General features: G+C 43.1%; 1 protein-coding gene across 6 annotated transcripts in view; it reads left to right on the forward strand.

Annotated features, from left to right (window-relative positions):
- The window catches only part of LOC309348015 (catenin delta-2), a 226,711-nt gene that overhangs the window by 66,420 nt on the left and 140,986 nt on the right, over positions 1–19,305 (forward strand). The window lies entirely within an intron of this gene.

Consider the following 19,305-nt stretch of genomic DNA (forward strand, 5'->3'; position numbering starts at 1 on the left):
CTCTGTAACTTGTGTCATGCACACCTATGTGGGACGCAGGTGGCGTTGTGGTCTAAACCACTGAGCCTCTTGGGCTTGCTGATCGGAAGGTCGGTGGTTCGAATCCCCGCAACGGGTGAGCTCCCGTTGCTCTGTCCCAGCTCCTGCCAACCTAGCAGGTCAAAAGCACACCAGTGCAAGTAGATAAATAGGTACTGCTGCAGCGGGAAGGTATACGGCATTTCTATGCGCCTGGCACTCATCACGGTCTGCCGTGTGCCAAAAGCAGTTTAGCCATGCTGGCCACGTGACCCAGAAAACTGTCTATGGACAAACACTGGCTCCCTCGGCCTGAAAGCGTGATGAGCGCTGCAACCCCATAGTCACCTTTGACTGGACTTAACTGTCCAGGGGTCCTTTACCTTTATGTGCTAACCAGACTTCCTAGTTCTCTTGAGTTGCCATTCTTCCCCAAATTTCCCTAAAGATCATTGCGCCAGATGACTTCAGGAGCAGAGAAAGTATTCCCCACAGGGTTTGCCTAATCAGCCAGACGACTTTCTTATACTAGTTCATACCCTCCAACATTCCTCAGATGAAAATAGGGACGTTCTATTCTACATCAGTATCACTGCTTGAGCATTTGCTTTTGGTCAAGTACAAAAGTTATTAGAGGAAACACCCAAAACTGCAGTATTTCAAGCACAAAAATGTTTGACGATGTATTGCATTTAGGGAAGCCCAAGAGAAAGAGAGACTATGTGATGCCATTTATGAGTATTTTGGAGGCATGATGACTTTGAACAACCATCATTGTTGCGATTGTGCAGCTGTATGATATGGGGTAAAGGTAAAGGGACCCCTGACCGTTAGGTCCAGTCATGACAGACTCTGTGGTTGCGGCGCTTATCTCGCTTTATTGGCCGAAAGAGCCGGCGTTTGTCCACAGACAGGGTCATGTGGCCAGCATGACTAAGCCGCTTCTGGCGAACCAGAGCAGAGCACAGAAACACTGTTTAACTTCCCACCAGAGCAGTACCTATTTATCTACTTGAGTTCAGGGATACATAAACTTCCTATTTTTTAGTGTTTTAGTGAGCAAATTAGGAACGTGTAAGCAACCACAGCATCTTCGTGCTATGAATGGTGCGGCTGCCCAGACACCCCGCCCCCCAATCACAAAATGGGGAGACTCATCAGATTTCAGAAGGTGCCACTAATTTAGCTCATGGAAGAAAGCCCTCTTAACGGGGGGGGGCGGGGGCGGGGTGAGGGGCTTTTGCTGAAAGAGGCTGGGCTGCCTGCAGCTGCACCCGCCTCCTCTTAAGGAGCAACATCCGCAAAGTACAATACAGTGGTACCTTGGGTTACATACGCTTCAGGTTACAGATGCTTCAGGTTACAGACTCCGCTAACCCAGAAATAGTACCTCGGGTTAAGAACTTTGCTTCAGGATGAGAACAGAAATCGCGTGGCGGCAGTGGGAGGCCCCATTACCTAAAGTGGTGCTTCAGGTTAAGAACAGTTTCAGGTTAAGAACGGACCTCCGGAATGAATTAAGTACTTAACCAGAGGTACCACTGTAAAGCAAAGTACAATAAAAGGAGGTGTTGCCCATATAGCAAATTCAGTAATTTCAGATAAGTCCAAATATTCATTCTGAATTCTCATGTTCTTTCATAGTTTGGGCAGTTGATCAGCAGCCATAATGTGTGGGAATAGAGGGCATTTATTTGTTTACTACTTTGGTTTGTATGCATAACCTTGTATTTTGCTTATCTGTGTATATATCTGTATATATATAATATTCCTTTCTATGAGGTTAAGTGGGAGACAAATGTGCCGGGAGCTGGCCAGAGTCCCGTTTTGCTACAATTTCTCTAGAGATTGTTCCAAGATGAGTACCTGTGAGCACACGTACACAGGTGTAACAAGAAAAGAACAGTTTAAATTCATTGAAATACCTGACATAATTTTACCCAGGTGAATATAAATTTGGCTTCATAGGTAAGACAAAAGACCTATCTAGTTTGGCATTCTGCCTCCAATAGTAGCTGCTGAGATGTGCTTGGGAAGTTCGTGAGCAGGACATGATGAATATCACCCTCCTTTGCTGGTCTTTAGCATCTGGTAACCCCAGAGATCTACTGACTGGGAGCACAGGGGGACCATTCTTAGCTGTTGTATCACAAAATGTGCTTCTGCCTAACAAGTTTAGTAACTCAAAAGCTAGTGATCATCACTGCATGCTGTGACAATTAAACTTAGTTCCTTTTGAAATCAATGGAACAGGTAATGATTAACTTGTCCCACTGAGTTTGGGGAGACCTAAATTCAGCTAGCCTATTAAGTTAATTAAGTTTACCCTGAGCTGATTGCCAGTTAATATCTTAGGCTGACTCTTCAATTGTTGGGGGGTGGGATGAAAGAGAGAGAAATGTTTATCCCAATTACCTCTCTCTGTACCATTCACCACCTTCAATTTAGCACTGTGAAGAAATATTGGGATGAGTGGATGTTGTCAGACCAAGAGTGGGTGAGATTCCTTTATCTTAATATTAAGGTGAACAGCATTTTCTTCCATGTTGATGTAATGATAGGAAGGAGACAGGGCTAGGATAAGGTAGGGACATTTTAACAATGATAAAAAGTAGGAAGGGATCTGCAAAATAAAATTGGAGGTATATTTACTGCTCAGTGTGGTGGTACCAATTCTTTTGAACCTCCCTCCCAGCTGAGAAGAGAAAGGCTGGGAAGACGAAGACCTTCATTTCAACAGGCATCCTAAGTAGGTTTTCTGAAGTTCTGGTTTGTTTTAACTGATTTTATCTTTATTCTATCTTTTCAATCTTTGGACACGGGTGGCGCTGTGGTTTAAACCACAGAGCCTAGGACTTGCCGATCAGAAGGTCGGCGGTTCAAATCCATGTGACGGGGTCAGCTCCTGTTGCTTGGTCCCTGCTCCTGCCAACCTAGCAGTTTGAAAGCACATCAAAGTGCAAGTAGATAAATAGGTACCGCTCCGGCGGGAAGGTAAACAGCATTTCCGTGCACTTAACCTCCTCTGAATTCCACTAGTTTGCCAACTTTGTAGCCTGTTCACCTGGTGTTTGACCTTTGTTCACCTCCCTTTTGCACTTAGGAACACTTTCTTTTCTCATACAGCTATAATGCAGTAAATAGGAAGGTGAGAATGATCATTGATCTCCACTAAATGGGAGAGCAATTACTGAAAAGGCCACATTTCAAAGCAATTTAATTTCCCTTTGGGAAGAAGGATGATCAGAAGGAGAGCACTATAGCATTGCAAGTGACAGGGATGTATTGCCCAAGACAATTATACCTGCTTCTGGAAGGGAATAGAGTGTTAATAAAATAACAGAAAGTGAGGATCAAATAAATAAAAAGAAATCAATCTGTGTTGTTGGCAGGTAAGACGGTCTTCGTACTTACTGTAAGCTTCCCAGAGGTTCTAAAGGTACACTTTTTAAAGACGAATTTTAAAAATTACTACTGATGCCTTAGCACTCAAATGGCTAACTTTATTCAGTCCTGTGACATTAATCAGAAGTGTGTCCCCCTAAAGGAGATTCTGTGCTCCTCTTCTGTGTGTGGAAATCCGAACTGTGATCCGCTGAATTTATTCCCTCAAACAGCAGAAGATGCCACTGGGATGCTGTTTATGAAGGGTGATTTTGCTGCGCACACAGACCTTCCCTTTTAACTTCACTGGATTGTGCTATAAACCTCAATTTGGCCTCAGGAATAGCCATGCTTTGAACACATTTCCCCTGCTCCTAGTAACCTTCTAGCTACTTTAATCCCGCTATCTTCAAGGAAGCCCGTATCGGCAATTGTCAGGCACTGACCGCTTTGATAAGTCACATTTTCTTCCTCTTCCACATCTAAGAAAGAAAATGCAGCTTTCTAAGATAGTTTAAAATGTCCACCTTCATCTCTTTAAAAAAAACCATGCTGTGTAGAAGAACTGCTGCTTCTGAAAGCACCTCTAAATCCATAATATGAGGCTCTTAATCTCAGGGTTGTGGGTTCAAGCCCCACGTTGGACAAAAGATTCCTGCTTGGCAGGGGGTTGGACTAGATGACCCTGGTGGTCCCTTCCAACTCTACGATTCTGTGATTCTATTGGACTGTTATAGTAGTAGCTGATTTCCAGTGCCTTTCGGGGATTCCTTTGTATATAATAATCGAGAAGTGTCTTCGCATATTTCTGTCAGCGGGATTTGGTTTGATCAAGATTGCAATCCATTTCTGGTTGTTCACTGTAGCCCATTCTCCCCCCCCCCCTTGCCTTTTTTCTCTTTCCCTTGAAGATAAAGAGGGACTGTTAATGTGCCAGTCTTGGCTGATAAAGCAGCTGGTGCTTACAGCACCGGCAGAATACGATAAACGTGAGGCAATTAGCATTACTCCTTTCAACCTTTAAATGGGTTGAAGGTACCATTATGAAGATACAGGTTGGGTGGGTTCTTTGCTTCAAATGGTTCAAGCTGCGCAGACTTTAGAAAATGCATCTTTTACGAGAGTAGCTTTTGACTGTAAATCTGCACATCACAACAAAGAGAGTGCATAGGGTGATATCTAATGCAGTAGCGACAGTTGTATATGTATGTTGTTTTCATTCATGGGTAAAGTCAGAAAGAATAGTAAACACTGCAGCATTAAGGCTAGAATCAGTTTTAACCACATTCAGCTGGAAGTGCTTTTAAAAGCAAAACAGCCTTATTCATCTAAGGGAAACTCCGTAGGAGAAGTCTAATGTTCCAAACAATGATTTAACCCATGCGCCCCCATATGGAATCCCTCTTGGTGTTGGTACATAGAATAGGTTGTCCTGTCCAGATCAGAGAACCTGTGGAGGAATACATGGGATTTTTATACTCTGTTTTATGTCATGCCATAAATGGCATTCAGAATTGTTTTTGTTGATGTTCATCTGTCTTGAGAGACAATAGAGTGAAGTCAAAACAGCTGCTTTAGCACCACCAAAGTGATCTCCCCGGGGCGCAAGCCTGGGCAGTGTGTATGGAGGTCCTGGGCTGCCCAGACGACAAGACTCAGTCTCACTGATGTGGTCCAGAGCATGGGTAGGCAAACTAAGGCCCAGGAGCTAGATCCCGCCCAATCGCCTTCTAAATCCTGCCCACGGTCGGTCCGGGAATCAGTGTGTGTTTACATGAGTAGGATGTGTCCTTTTACTTAAAATGCATCTCTGGCTTATTCATGGGGGCTGCCTGGTGTTTTTACATGAGTAGAATGTGCTCTTCTATTTAAAATGCACCTCTGGGTTATTTGTGGGGCATAGGAATTTGTTCATCCCCCCCCCCAAAAAAAATATAGTCCGGCCCCCCACAAGGTCTGAGGGACAGTGGACCAGCCCCCTGCTGAAAAAGTTTGCTGACCCCTGGTCTAGAGGAAAGCAGAACAATATATTTGGCCGCAAGCTTGGCTGCAGAAGTTTCTGTAAGGAGGTGTACAACGTCCCATCCAACCACCTGAGAAGACTGCACTCTAGATTTGTTCAGGGCTATCCTCCAAGGCAGCAGAGGTTTAGGATCAGAGTTTTCCTTCTCCTAGATGGGCTATCTTCCCAGGTTGACAAGCCCCATCTGCCCCTCACTTCCCTCTACAACAAGACCTCTTTCTTGGTCATGGGACCCACTATTTGTCTAGTCTGCTCAAATGGCTGGAACCTTTCTTTGCATTGCTAAGGAACTCTCTAACTCAAGGGTTTGAGACCCATTGGCTACCCTCATCTGGTTTAGACGACCAGTCAAAGCCATTCCCAAGGTGTGGCCACTGTCACATGCTGACAGCTTCTAGGAGCCATAGGTGAGAGCTGAGTGCAGGGTGGGGGAACCAAAGATGGACAAACTATCCCAGAAGGAGCACAACATGTCCCCCACCAGAGGTGCTACCCCTCCCTTAACACCCCATACCCCCTCAGAATTGTTTACATGCATGATAAATGCATTGCACCGACTTCTCTCCTTTCAATCTCCAAGGAATTTCTTTTCCCAAAGCTAACCTAGCATTCTAGGCTCTTTTTTTCCACAAAACTGGCTCAGTGGAAGATCACCTCTCGAAAACAATAGATAGCCAAAATAAGAGTGAATCTGATTAAGTGGGAGCCCTTAGGATTTTAGGAGTCTCTATTTAGGGGTGAGAACATGTATGTAGTGGTTGTTACAGAGAAATTGTTATATTTCTGTGACTTCTCACCATTATGTGTGTTTAACATTGCTGTTCATCAGTTATTCAGGGTCAGCTTCTGTGAGTGGAAATGTAAAATACCTTGGTTACCTTGGTCCTCGAAATTAATCCGTTCCAGGAGTCCGTCGACTCCTGAAACAGTTTGAAAACCAAGACGCACTTCTGATTGGCTGCAGGAGCTTCCTGCACTCAAGCGGAAGCTGCGGAAGCCGCGTTGGATGTTCGCCTTCCAAAAAATGTTTGCAAACCAGAACACTTTGCGGTGTTTGGGATCCGATTTGTTCATGAGCCAAGCCATTCGAGTACCAAGGTACCACTGTACTATGAACTTGTTGTCAGTGTGGATAGAGGTCATAAAAACAAGACCAAAATCACAACAGAGTGAGTGCATAAACATCTCACCTTACCCACAAAAGTTGTGAGCTGCTGCTTCTTTCCATTGGCTATTAATCAAAGAGACTGACTCCTGTTGCTGTAGAATTGCTCCCCATCCTTTTATGACCTATGAGGCCACTGGATGAGACTGAGATCCTGTGAAGATGCGAGGGTGTCCTTTATGTTATGTGGACAAAGCAAGATATGGTTCTTTCTCTTGCCTGAGGCTTTTGAGCTCCTTCCTGCCTTCTTGTTGTTGTTTAGTCGTTGAGTCGTGTCCGACTCTTTGTGACCCCATGGGCCAGGCACTCCTGTCTTCCATTGCCTCCCGCAATTTGGTCAAACTCATGCTGGTAGCTTCAAGAACACTGTCCAACCATCTCGTCCTCTATCATCCCCTTCTCCTTGTGCCCTCCATCTTTCCCAACATCAGGGTCTTTTCCAGGGAGTCTTCTCTTCTCATGAGGTGGCCAAAGTATTGGAGCCTCAGCTTCACGATCTGTCCTTCCAGTGAGCACTCAGGGCTGATTTCCTTCAGAATGGAGAGGTTTGATCTTCTTGCAGTCCATGGGACTCTCAAGAGTCTCCTCCAGCACCATAATTCAAAAGCATCAATTCTTCAGCTATCAGCCTTCTTTATGGTCCAGCTCTCACTTCCATACATCACTACTGGGAAAACCATAGCTTTTACTATATGGACCTTTGTTGGCAAGGTGATGTCTCTACCAGTCCCCCAAAGGCAACAAGGCAAAGAATCTTTAAGCAGAAAGGCGCAAAGGATGCTTCTCTTTATCACCAGCCGCCACAAACTGCAGAGAATTTAGCTCTGGTTGTTTCTCTTCAGCAAGCTGTCCTCTCTGCCAGCTCCTGCAGGACGAACAGTAGTCCCCAGCCAGGATTCTATCCCACCCTATTTTGAGACTTGAGAAAGAAGCTCTTAGGAGAACGGTGTATTTCAAAGCATTTTTAAATCTGCAATATGCATCGCAACAAACTCTTGCAGGGAGAGAAAATAAAAATGATTTAGTATGTTAATGTTGGTACATCATCAGTGTCTGTTCCAGTTTGCGGATAGATAGACCATATCCCATGCATGTTCAAATAGCCATGTTTAGGTTACTAAGATGCAGGGTATGTACATAAAAATAGAAAGATTTAACGTAAGGAGGAGAAAACAGCCCTTTAACTGCTTATATTTCGTTAATGTTTTCATGGCCGCATAATATTTCACGAGTCTTATTTTGATGAAGCAGATTAAAGAACGGAAGCATGGATTTCAAACATTGATCCTGCATTCTGTGAGGCGTTAAGTCTAGCCTCATTTTCCACTGGGAATTAAATGGCCCACACTTTGCAGTCTAAATTAGAATTATTATTTTTATTATTTTTAAAAAGGACAAGGAACTGCTCTGAAAACAAAGCCTGATTCAGACTCTATTAATCATTATGCTGCGTCTCGTGCTTACTCTGTGCCAATTGCTTTCAGTCTAATTTGATGAATTGGCTTTAGCAGGTTTAAGTCTCAACTTATGCCTAGCAAGAATGGCAAAGCCATCCTTTTTGCTACTCCCTGACAAAGCCCCTCGATGCAAAGTGGTTTAAGAATTAGAAATAATAAATGCAGAATTATTCCACAGCTCTAAGGACTGACCAAACAGCACATAGGTTACTGTGTGGCGGGGTGCAAGTTGTAATCATTCCAGTACAGTTGTACCTTGGAAGTCGAACGGAATCTGTTCCAGAAGTCCGTTCGACTTCCAAAACGTTCAGATACCAAAGCACTGCTTCTGGTTGGCTGCAGCCAATCGGAAGCCGCAGAAGTCCTGCCGGCTTCCAAAAATAGTTCGCAAACCGGAACAGTCACTTCCTGGTTTGCGACGTTCGGGAGGCAAAACGTTCAGGAACTAAGCTGTTCGAAAACCAAGGTATGACTGTATTTCCCTTCCCCCGGACAGAGAGCAGTGGTGGCTCTAGTAATCAGAGCCTCCATGTATACCTGTGAATGTCAGGTAGTCGAAGGTAAAAGATGAAGGGTGTTGCTTTTATGCCTTCCCAGAAATATTCAGCTGACTCAAATTAGCTCTATGATCTGGTCCACCAGGACTCTTCTTGCATTCTTAATACAAGCAAACTTGTGCGACGCTCTTCTACTTTGGCAGCACTCATGGGTGGGTTAGCATCTTTTTAATTTCCCTTCTTTCTTTTTTTTCCTTTTCCTTTTTCCAAAGGCTATGCCAGTTGGAAAAATGGCTTTAATGCTTTAAGAACATGCTAGATAATCAAGCAGCTGCGAGAACTGTGATTTGGAAAGCTTTTCAATACAGTCATACCTCAGGCTGCGAACGTGATCTATTTGGGAGGCACGTTCGCAACCAGCAGCATTCGCAGCCTGAAGCGCCGCATCTGCGCACACGCGTGACACAATTCGGCACTTCTGCGCATGCGTGTGACATCATTTTGTGTTTCTGCACATGTGCGAGCACCGTAACCCATTCCAGTATTTCCAGGTTAGGCGCAGTGCGCAAACTGAAAACGTGTAACCCACAGCGTTCGTAACCTGAGGTATGACTGTAATTGTTTTGATACTTTTGCCCTGCATTCCTATTTTTGATCTGCTTCTCTGTGATAAAATTAAACTTATGGAAATATAAATCTTATCGAAAACCATGTTAACAATAAAGCAAAATAACAAAAAAGCAGGTTTAAAAAAATTCATAAAAAATATATATCCGTCACAGCAGACTTAGAAGCATTTTTCTTTTTATGATAAATGTTTGGTGTCATTTATCAACATATGGTTCCTACATAAATCTCTCCAAAGCTGCTTGAAGGCAGTATTGCCCGGAAAGGGTAGATGTTGGTGTCTGTGTTTCTGTATGCCAACTGCTTGATCAGATGCAAATGTTCTGCTCTAATAACGTAAATTAGCCCTAGAAACGAACACATTGAAAATGAACCCTTGCAAGAATCGAAAATAAGGGACCTTTGTCATAACTGCCCTCACAGCTTCAGCGTAAAACTGGTGTTGGAAAAGTATCCTCGGGATGCCAAATGGTGAGACATACTCTCTTTAAAATGCTTGTGTTCTCTTAATCGACACGCACATGTTCGTTTATAGCAGTTCCACTCTGAAGCAGTTACCGGCACAATCCTATGCAAATGAAGATAAATGCTTCTCCCACAGCACTGCAGGCGACCAACAAATTGCTGGTAATTCTGCTGGGGGGGGGGCTTTTCACGTTTTTATTCATGTTTTAATCTTTCTTTCAAACATTGTACACTCACCTGCCAAAATACAAAAGGGAGGTTGCATGCTTTACACACTAATCATATTTTAATTTCATTGGGAATATTCACTCCAGTTGCTACAGTGCTGCAGTATTGCGGTCTTAGTCCATACCAGTGGTGTCACTCTGAAGTTATTATTGTCAAGCCAGTGCACACCACAGCCCTCCAACAACCCCCACCCAGTGTCTAGGTATAGTTTGAATCTAGAGCAGATAGCAAGTTAGCTTAAGAGCAGGCAGTAAGGAAGGAATCTTCTTATCTTTTTTTTTTTAATGAATATTTATTGGCATTTTCAAAAACCACACAAAAACAAAAATAGACAAAAAATAACAGAAATATAAAAATCCAAAACTTAAAAAACAATTAAAAACACATAAAATTTCAGTTACTTATTTTCATTTAACTTGTTTCTCAGACCTCCTCACACCTCCCCTTCTTGTATTCCAATTTAAATTATTAACTCAGCAAATCCTTATTACTTATAGGAATCTTCTTATCTTGGCTAGCAGTTAGAGCTCTGTTACCACGTTGCAGGTTGGCCACTTATGTCAATATGGTCAATGACCACCCAGCTACAGGGGAGTCCACATAAGGTTACATTCAATGAATATACAATCTGTGTATACATATAGTTGAGCTGCGCACTCGGTCAACACTTGGGCTGTCTAGTATTCACAGGTGTGCTGCTAGCAGAAGGAAACGGCTTCAATGGCACTTACAAAAACATGCTGTTAAAGTAATTCGCCTTTGCCGACAATGAGGCATGCTGGGTCTGTTATCCTTCCTTAAACAGTTCCCTACTAAGACCAGTGTTCAGTGGAAAGAGTTGGGGCAGAACGTCGAACATAACTTTACTGACTTCATTTTCTCGCTTTTGACTGTCAAGTGTCTTCTGAGGGGGCAACTGAGGGGGCAACTCCCATCTCTTGCGGGGGTGCAATTAGTGCCAGCACCGTCCGTTAAGAGTTTGGGTGTAATCTTCGATACCTCCCTCTCCATGGAGGCGCAGATTGCAGCTATAACAAAGGCAGCATTTTTTCATCTCCGCCAGGCTAAGCAGTTGGCTCCTTACCTCTCTCGCCCTGACCTAGCCACTGTGATCCACGTGACGGTCACCTCCAGACTAGATTATTGTAACTCACTCTACGTGGGGCTGCCCTTGAGACTGACCCAGAAACTCCAGCGGGTGCAGAATGCCGCAGCGAGACTCCTTACGGGGTCTTCGCTTAGAGATCACATTCATCCGGTGCTATACCAGCTGCACTGGCTCCCGGTGGAGTACAGGATCAGGTTTAAGGTGCTGGTTTTAACCTTCAAAGCCCTATACGGCCTAGGGCCCTCGTACCTACGGGACCGCCTCTCCTGGTATGCCCCACAGAGGAACTTACGGTCTTCAAATAAAAACACCTTGAAGGTCCCAGGCCACAGAGAGCTTAGGCTGGCCTCAACTAGAGCCAGGGCTTTTTTGGCTGCGGCTCCAACTTGGTGGAACGCTCTGTCACAAGAGACAAGGGCCCTGCAGGACTTGACATCTTTCCGCAGGGCCTGCAAGACAGAGCTGTTCCACCTGGCCTTTGGTCAGGGCGCAGCCTGACTCCCTCCTTTGGCAATCTATACAAAACTCTAGTTTATGGTTGCCATCAATTTTGATCTTAATTAATTTTATAATGTTTTTATAATGTACTGTTTTAGTGTTGTTAGCCGCCCTGAGCCCGGCTTCGGCTGGGGAGGGCGGGATATAAATAAAATTTATTATTATTATTATTATCATTATTATTCTCTCGTTTTGGTGCATAACACTTGACCCAGAAAGGGGAGAGTTGCAGGGAAATGAGCAAATTCTTCTTCTCAGTTTCTAGGCATACGGTAGATGGCTGCTGTTGCTCCAGTGAGAATGTTTCCTTAGCAAAAGAAAGAAATAAAGAGAGATTTGGCTTTAGCTGTAGTTCATTTAGTCTTATGTTGAATCTGGAGTGCTATTTGTGTACTTTGGGGTATTGTTTAGCTGGGGATTGTTGATGTTATAGGCATTATTTTTTGTATCTTTATTGTGATCTTAATTATGATTTTTGTGGAAATTGTTTGGTTGGTGCATTTTTTGATGTTTTATTTATGGCTACTTTTGTTGTTGTGATTGTGTATATTTTTGTTGTGTCCTAAGCCACCTTGAGCATGGTTTGAACTATGGAAAGGCCGCATATCAACAAAATTATATATGTATGTATACTTCTTTCGTGACTTTTACCATATTCAATGCACTGAAGTTTCAATGTTGATGATTACTTGTTTCAAATTCACTGCGCGGCACTCTGGAAACCCTTCAGGGTTGAAGAATGAGGCATGAATACATGTAAATACATTATACAATCAGTGTAACATAGTAAGCTTCCTAATATTGAATCAGACTACTCTGTCAATCTAGCTAAGTTCTGCTTACTCTGAGAGTGGCTCCTCAGGGTCTGAGGCAGAAGTCTTCCACACCATCAGCTACCAAATCACTTCTTAACGGGGTGCAGATCATATGCTCCCCTACTGAGCTATATCGTAGGCTTGCCACATGTCTGGAATTTCCCAGACATACATGTAATACTGCAGAAATCGGCTAAATGTCTAAATGTTGGTTATTTGCAAAAAAAAAAAAAAAAAAAAAGTATCTCCACAACTTTGGACAAACCTAAAAAAAAGTTCAATAACTTTGCCCCCTGAAAGCTGATTTTTTTTTCTCCCCCCCCCCAAAAAAAAATCATTGGGTTGAATCCAGTGAAGAAGATTAGATCAAAGTATACTTCCATGAGCTGGAGAGCATGGTTGATACTTTCTGTCATGATGATTATAAAAACACTCATCCTGAAACTCAAATATATCATAAGAATTAGCATCAAAAGGATAGCCTAGTAACAGGAGTTTTAAGGACTCGTTCCCAATTAGCTCAGTGTCATCATGTGTGTTCATAGTAGCATCTGAATCTTGCTCAAGTTTATGGTGTTATGTTGCAGAACTCAGGCCGGCTTCTGTCTCTCAGAATTAGACTGTGATTAATTTAGAGTTTCGTGTCTTTCGTCTTTCATACGTTTTGAATTGTAAGACGCCTCACAACGTTTCGGTGGTGGGCATCTAACAAATGAGATAACAATTGGCTGTGTAATATTTTAACGCTTGTGATGCTGCAGTGGCCAGTGAACGGGGGCAGGGACAGAGCCATGGATTGGGCTGGGCAGGGGGGTAGTCGGTCAGCGCTTTGTGCATGCGCTGGATTGGTATCAGCGATGCTATCATAAGAGCCTACAAAACACAAAACACTGTTGCTGTATGTAGGTTTTATTTTATTTGTTTTTTATCTTATATTTTGGAGATGTACATCCAAGTTTTTTTCCCCTTTAATTTTTTTGGGGGCCCCCAAGAGAGTGGGGCCCTATGCTATAGTTTGTTTAGCTTATACGTAAATCCGGCACTGTGTGGCTCCACAGCTCTGGATGTAATGTCAAAAACCATTTAGGTGGCCCTTTGCAAAACACAACTAGTTACCAAGATGCCCTTTAATTTGTGAGTCTCTCCTTCATTCACACCTTTTAGGGATAGGTTACTGGCAGCTGGAATACTCAGTCTTGAGCCTGGGTGTTTGTTTGTTTTTGCAAATAATATTTGCTGGTATTTCCCACACAAATGAAGTTGCAGGATAAATGCCCCCCCCCAAAATCTGGAGTATCAGCAGGAGCTCTGAATGATCCTCTGGTGTTTCCGAGCTCCCCACTCCAATTTGCTAGTGTGGATAAACTGTAGAAAGAGTGTGTCTGTGTGTGTGTGTGTGTATGAACGACCTTGGTCTGTTATAAACTGTAGAATATATTTTTTATATATATATATATATATATATATATATATAAAATCTATATATATATATATATATATATATATATATATATATATAAAATCTACGAAAGCAAATATATATATATATATATATATGGAACGTGGGTGGTGCTGTGGGTTAAACCACAGAGCCTAGGACTTGCCGATCAGAAGGTTGGCGGTTCGAATCCCCGTGACGGGGTGAGCTCCCGTTGGCTGTTTAAAAAATAATTATCATGATATCATGTATATGTTTTAAAAAAATAATATTAAGTCTTCTGGTCTGTTTGTCCCATAGCTTGAACCCAGCTACTGTGTGGTAATATGATGAAGAGGTAATATGCAATATGGAAAGTGAAAAGAAACAGCTATTGTAAATGCCTGGTACCTTTTTCAGCACAGGGGAGCAACTCATGCTTTGGAGAGTAATGTTTGTAAATTTCTAAAGGTAAAGGAGGGACGCGGGTGGCGCTGTGGGTTAAACCACAGAGCCTAGGACTTGCCGATAAGAAGGTCAGCGGTTCAAATCCCCGCGACGGGGTGAGCTCCCATTGCTCGGTCCCAGCTCCTTCCAATCTAGCCGTTCAAAAGCACGTCAAAGTGCAAGTAGATAAATAGGTACTGCTCCAGCAGGAAGGTAAACAGCGTTTCCCTGACCGTTAGGTCCAGTCGCGGATGGCTCTGGGATTGTGGCGCTCATCTCGCTTTATTGGCCGAGGGAGCCAGTGTACAGCTTCTGGGTCGTGTGGCCAGCATGACTAAGCCGTTTCTGGCGAACCAGAGCAGCGCACGGAAATGCCGTTTACCTTCCCACCGGAGCGGTACCTATTTATCTACTTGCACTTTGATGTGCTTTCAAACTGCTAGGCTGGCAGGAGCAGCTCACCCCGTTGCGGGAATTCACACCGCCGACCTTCTGATCAGCAAGCCCTAGGCTTAGTGGTTCAGACCACAGCGCCACCCACGCTGTAAATTTGTATTAAGTAAAAAAAACCAGTATCTACAACTGTCAGTGACAAATGTTAGATATACCTTGAACGTGATTCACTAAAACTAAATGTGAAAAATTCCTGTGATGCTGGACTGAGCAATAATTAAATAGAATTCTGTCTCTGTTAGATCTTTAACAAAATTAAGTTAAGCATATTGTGTTTAAACAGAGGCTTTGATCCAAAATTTGTATGACCGGAAACCGGATATTTGCAAGACTTCACCTCCCACTTGAAAACACACACAAACACATATACACAAATGCTCTCCCCCCCCCTCCCCCAAACACTAGGAGACCTTCAGGAAATGACTGAGAGGCAAACTGCCTCCACCCAGTCTTCTCCAGTTTTCCTTCCTGCTACAGCCCCAGAATATCATATCCCAGGCCTTTCCTGATAGTCTTCCACCCTCTGAGAGAGGTTTTTTAGTGGGCTGGAGAGGTGGGAAAGCGTAGCTGAGCAAACACTGGATTCAAGCCAGAATAGTCCATTGCAATTAATATTTGCAGTACTTGAAAATAATCATTTTCCAAAGATATATTCCCTTAAGTCTCATTAGATCATGCTCACCATCTTTATTTTAAAACGTTTGTTTTTTAAAAATTATAAGAATCTCGTATGCCTAGGGTATGGGGGAGTCATTAGAGTGGCTTAATTCAACATATTTATCAAGCCATTTAGCTGCAAATTTAGCAACGGCTAAAAACAAATTTTAACAATTTTGCAGAGCATCTGCATATAAAATGGCAATCACATACCAGTTTCTTACCTGCTTTGATGTTTTAGAATAAAAACAGATTTATTGCAAGCATAAACATTTGCTATGAAATTCTTCTCATAACAGCACAGAGGAAATGCATACTACAGGTCTTCTTTAAAAATTCAAAACAAAGAGACGTCCTATGCATTTGGAAAGCTTTAGCTTGCATTCATGACTCCACATGAAATTTGTGAATTTGACTATCTGTGCTACTTCTTGTGCAAGTACTCCTGCTCTTGGCTTCCTTTTATTCCCTCAGTAACCCGGAAACAGCTAAAACAGAAATCACATTGTATGTAACTTGCATGAAGGTTCTTTGAAATGTTTTGGATCAAAGGGGGGAAAGTGTGTAACGCTGCTGTTAGAAGCTGATTTGACCACTTCACAGCCTTCACTGCTAATAGCCAGGAGGTTCAGGGGCTCTACTGAATGGGGCAGGCTTTGAAATAGGGGTCTGAGGGAAAAGTCCCACCCCCAAAAAAATCAGACAGAGGTAACCTCTTCGGATGACTCCTGCTAATGGTATTTGCCTCCACCAATTTTCCAGAAACCCTGGTCTTCCACCATGCCAAAGCCCATCCCACACATGAGGGTCCCTTTCTCCAGGGTGGGTTTTTTTTTGGGGGGGGGCACCTTTCAACAGCCCTATATTATACATGCATTTCTATGGCTCCAACCCAATCGGTACAACCACATTTAAAAAATAGTTTAAGTGCCAAGCTTCTGTAGTTTCATGCAAATTTACCAAGTACTTTAAGCCTGTCAAAAGATATATTAAACTGCCACTGGATCAATTTTAGTAAATTCTGGGTTGGATTCTAGCAACATGTTGACAGGAAGAGCTCACTAGCATGGTGAAGTGACTAGATTATTGGGGTTTAAAGAGCTCACTAGCATGGTGAAGTGACTAGATTATTGGGGTTTAAAGCGAGGAATCCAGTTAACAATGAACGTGCATCAGTTTGTTATTTTCAGATATTACACTGCCAGTTTGGGTTGTTCTGAGGCTAAAACACACCAGTGTGAGGAAAGACAACAAAATTAAATTGTAGGTGTTGCTTTAAAATAAAACAGAATGGAAAATAAAGATGGCTGTGTATGTAACAGTGGTTCTACTACTCAGTTTTAATTAAACATTCTTGGTTGAAACTGCCACTTCATTTCCTCTATTTGAAGAGATGCAGATGTATGAGTTACTCATGCAGTAGGAGTTTGCAAGTTGTCAGTTCATTTAGACTAAACTCGTATTGAAACGCAAAATCTGTCAGCTGTTAAAATCACTGTTTAGTAGAGACACAGGCTGTGTAAGCATGCCCATTTACTCTGGCTCCAGTGCGCTCTTGCTGCTGGCTTTTCAATCGATGATGCAGAGCTTTCCTGTAGTTTCTTGAGAAATACAGTGGTGCCCCGCAAGACGAGTGCCTCGCAAGACGAAAAACCCGGTAGACGAAAGGGTTTTCCGTTTTGGAGGTGCTTCGCAAGATGAATTTCGCTATGGGCTTGCTTCGCAAGACGAAAATGTCTTGCGAGTTTTTCTGACTTTTCCCCCCCTTTTCCCGCTAAGCCGCTAAAAGCCACTAAAAGCCTCTAATAGAGCTAATCCACTAAGCCGCTAATGGGCTTGCTTCTCAAGACGAAAAAACCACTAGACGAAGAGACTCGCGGAACAGATTCTTTTCGTCTTGCGAGGCACCACTGTACTGCTGTTTTTGATGCACTTTCCCTCAAACTAAACTTCAATCTGAAAGGAAAACTTAAGCTACATTCACTTTGCAGTTAAGCTGAGGTGTGTACATTTCAGAAAGTCAATGTACATGTGTGGATGACAGCTCAGGCGCAGGTGACAGGATCGTGAAAAGGGGTTGGAGGAGTTGGTGACCACCTCTCTGGTGTGTACAACAACTTGAAACTCAGTGGAGGAGAACCACCTCGCTGTGTTTTCTGCCGCTAATGTGTACATAGCCATGGAGAAATCCAAGTTAAGTAATTGCATCGAAGCAGAATATTCAGACTGAAAACTTAGCCTGAAATTTCGTCTCTGGTAAGAATATAACAGCAGAACAGTTGTCAACCTGAGTGGCCACTTAGTCCTTGTGGTGAATAATGTTGACTATGATTTCTGGAAAGTTCTGTACCTCAAGGGTGGGAAAATAGGCAGCAGACTTGCAGCAATCATGCAGTTTTGTATGTAATCACAACTTTAACCACACGCCCCATTAACTTTATTTAGTCATGATTTCTTTATGTGTGATTGCTGTTGATAAATATTTTGCAAAGTTTGAGAGGTGGATGTTTGGTGGAAGATAACCAGAAGTGCAAAGATAACTCTGTGACAGAAAACATGAGAAATGATTAAATTTAATGTGGGTCAAATACATATCTTATCCTTTTCTGCAAAGGAGATTTAAGAATTTTCTGCAGTCCGGCTACTTTTGATTTCTTCAAAAAAAGAGATACATATTGTTCATATACATTTTTCTAGAGGCCAAGCATTAATTAAAGCTAAAGGTAAAGGGACCCCTGACCATTAGGTCCAGTCATGCCTGACTCTGGGGTTGCGGCACTCGTCTCGCTTTATTGGCCGAGGGAGCCGGCGTACAGCTTCCAGGTCATGTGGCCAGCATGACTAAGCCGCTTCTGGCAAACCAGAGCAGCACAAAGAAACGCCATTTGCCTTCCCGCCAGAGCGGTACCTATTTATCTACTTGCACTTTGACGTGCTTTCAAACTGCTAGGTTGGCAGGAGCAGGGACCGAGCAACAGGAGCTCACCTGGTTGCAGGGATTCGAACAGCCGACCTTCTGATTGGCAAGTCCTAGGATCTGTGGTTTAACCCACAGTGCCACCCGCGTCCCACCATTAATTAAGGCACTAATAGAATGTTCTGGGTTGTATCCAATTCTGTGCATGCAGAATTCTGTTCATGTAACAGGACTTCTCCTTCCCCTCCTCTCCCTGTATGCCCTCAAAACTGCTCAGAGGCATCCTCCAACCTTCTGGAGCAAATTATGACGTGCTTGGAAGGGGAGAGGATGAGAATGTTTGGTCATAGACTCATAGAATCTAACCTAACCCTCTATGTTATAGAAGTCTGCTGCACTAAGGGAACAGCAACACTCAATATGACCCTATAGGTTTGCTTTGATATACTTGTTCTAAACTCCCCATTCAACATCCCACGCAAGCAAAACTTAACAGCCTTTATAGCAATTCTGGAGGACGCTTATCCATTTGAGTTGTTGAAACAGATGTTTAGTTATATTGTGCTGGGTCCAAACTTAGTAGACTCATTAAAATTAACAGAATTTGGTAGTTCTGACTAACTTAGGTCCAGATGCTTTCAGGGGGTTCTGTTCTAATAATGACTAAGTCCAGCCCTTTGTCCTGAGCACCTTTGGTCTTGTATGCTCATCTTCAAATTAGTTGTTGCAGTAATCATCCAACTCTTCCTCAGACAGTCATCATCCTCTGAACTTATTTCCTGGTTTTCATAGTTTGGGAGTTTGCACAAATCCATGCACATAAGCCCATTTCTTCTTGGTGCAGCTGGAGGTTAGTGATAGATCAGGTTCTGATAGATACTTCACCTACTTTTGATTTTGTGCTGCTTCTTGACAATTGCTCCATCCTTCGTTGTGGCTCAGGGCCATGTCCGTGTCCCCTTCCTCCTCTCTAGAGGTAGTGAGGGGTGGGGTTATAACACAAATAACAAGCAAATGGTGGTGGGGATGAAGTGTTTGGTTGTGGTTTGTGATATAGAAATATGGATACTGAGCATAGGTTGGCACACAATAAGTCATGAAGTGTACCAAGTGCTCATGGTGCATCCAG

This window comes from Podarcis erhardii (assembly GCF_964252035.2).
Source record: "Podarcis erhardii genome assembly, chromosome: 8".
NCBI lineage: Eukaryota > Metazoa > Chordata > Lepidosauria > Squamata > Lacertidae > Podarcis > Podarcis erhardii.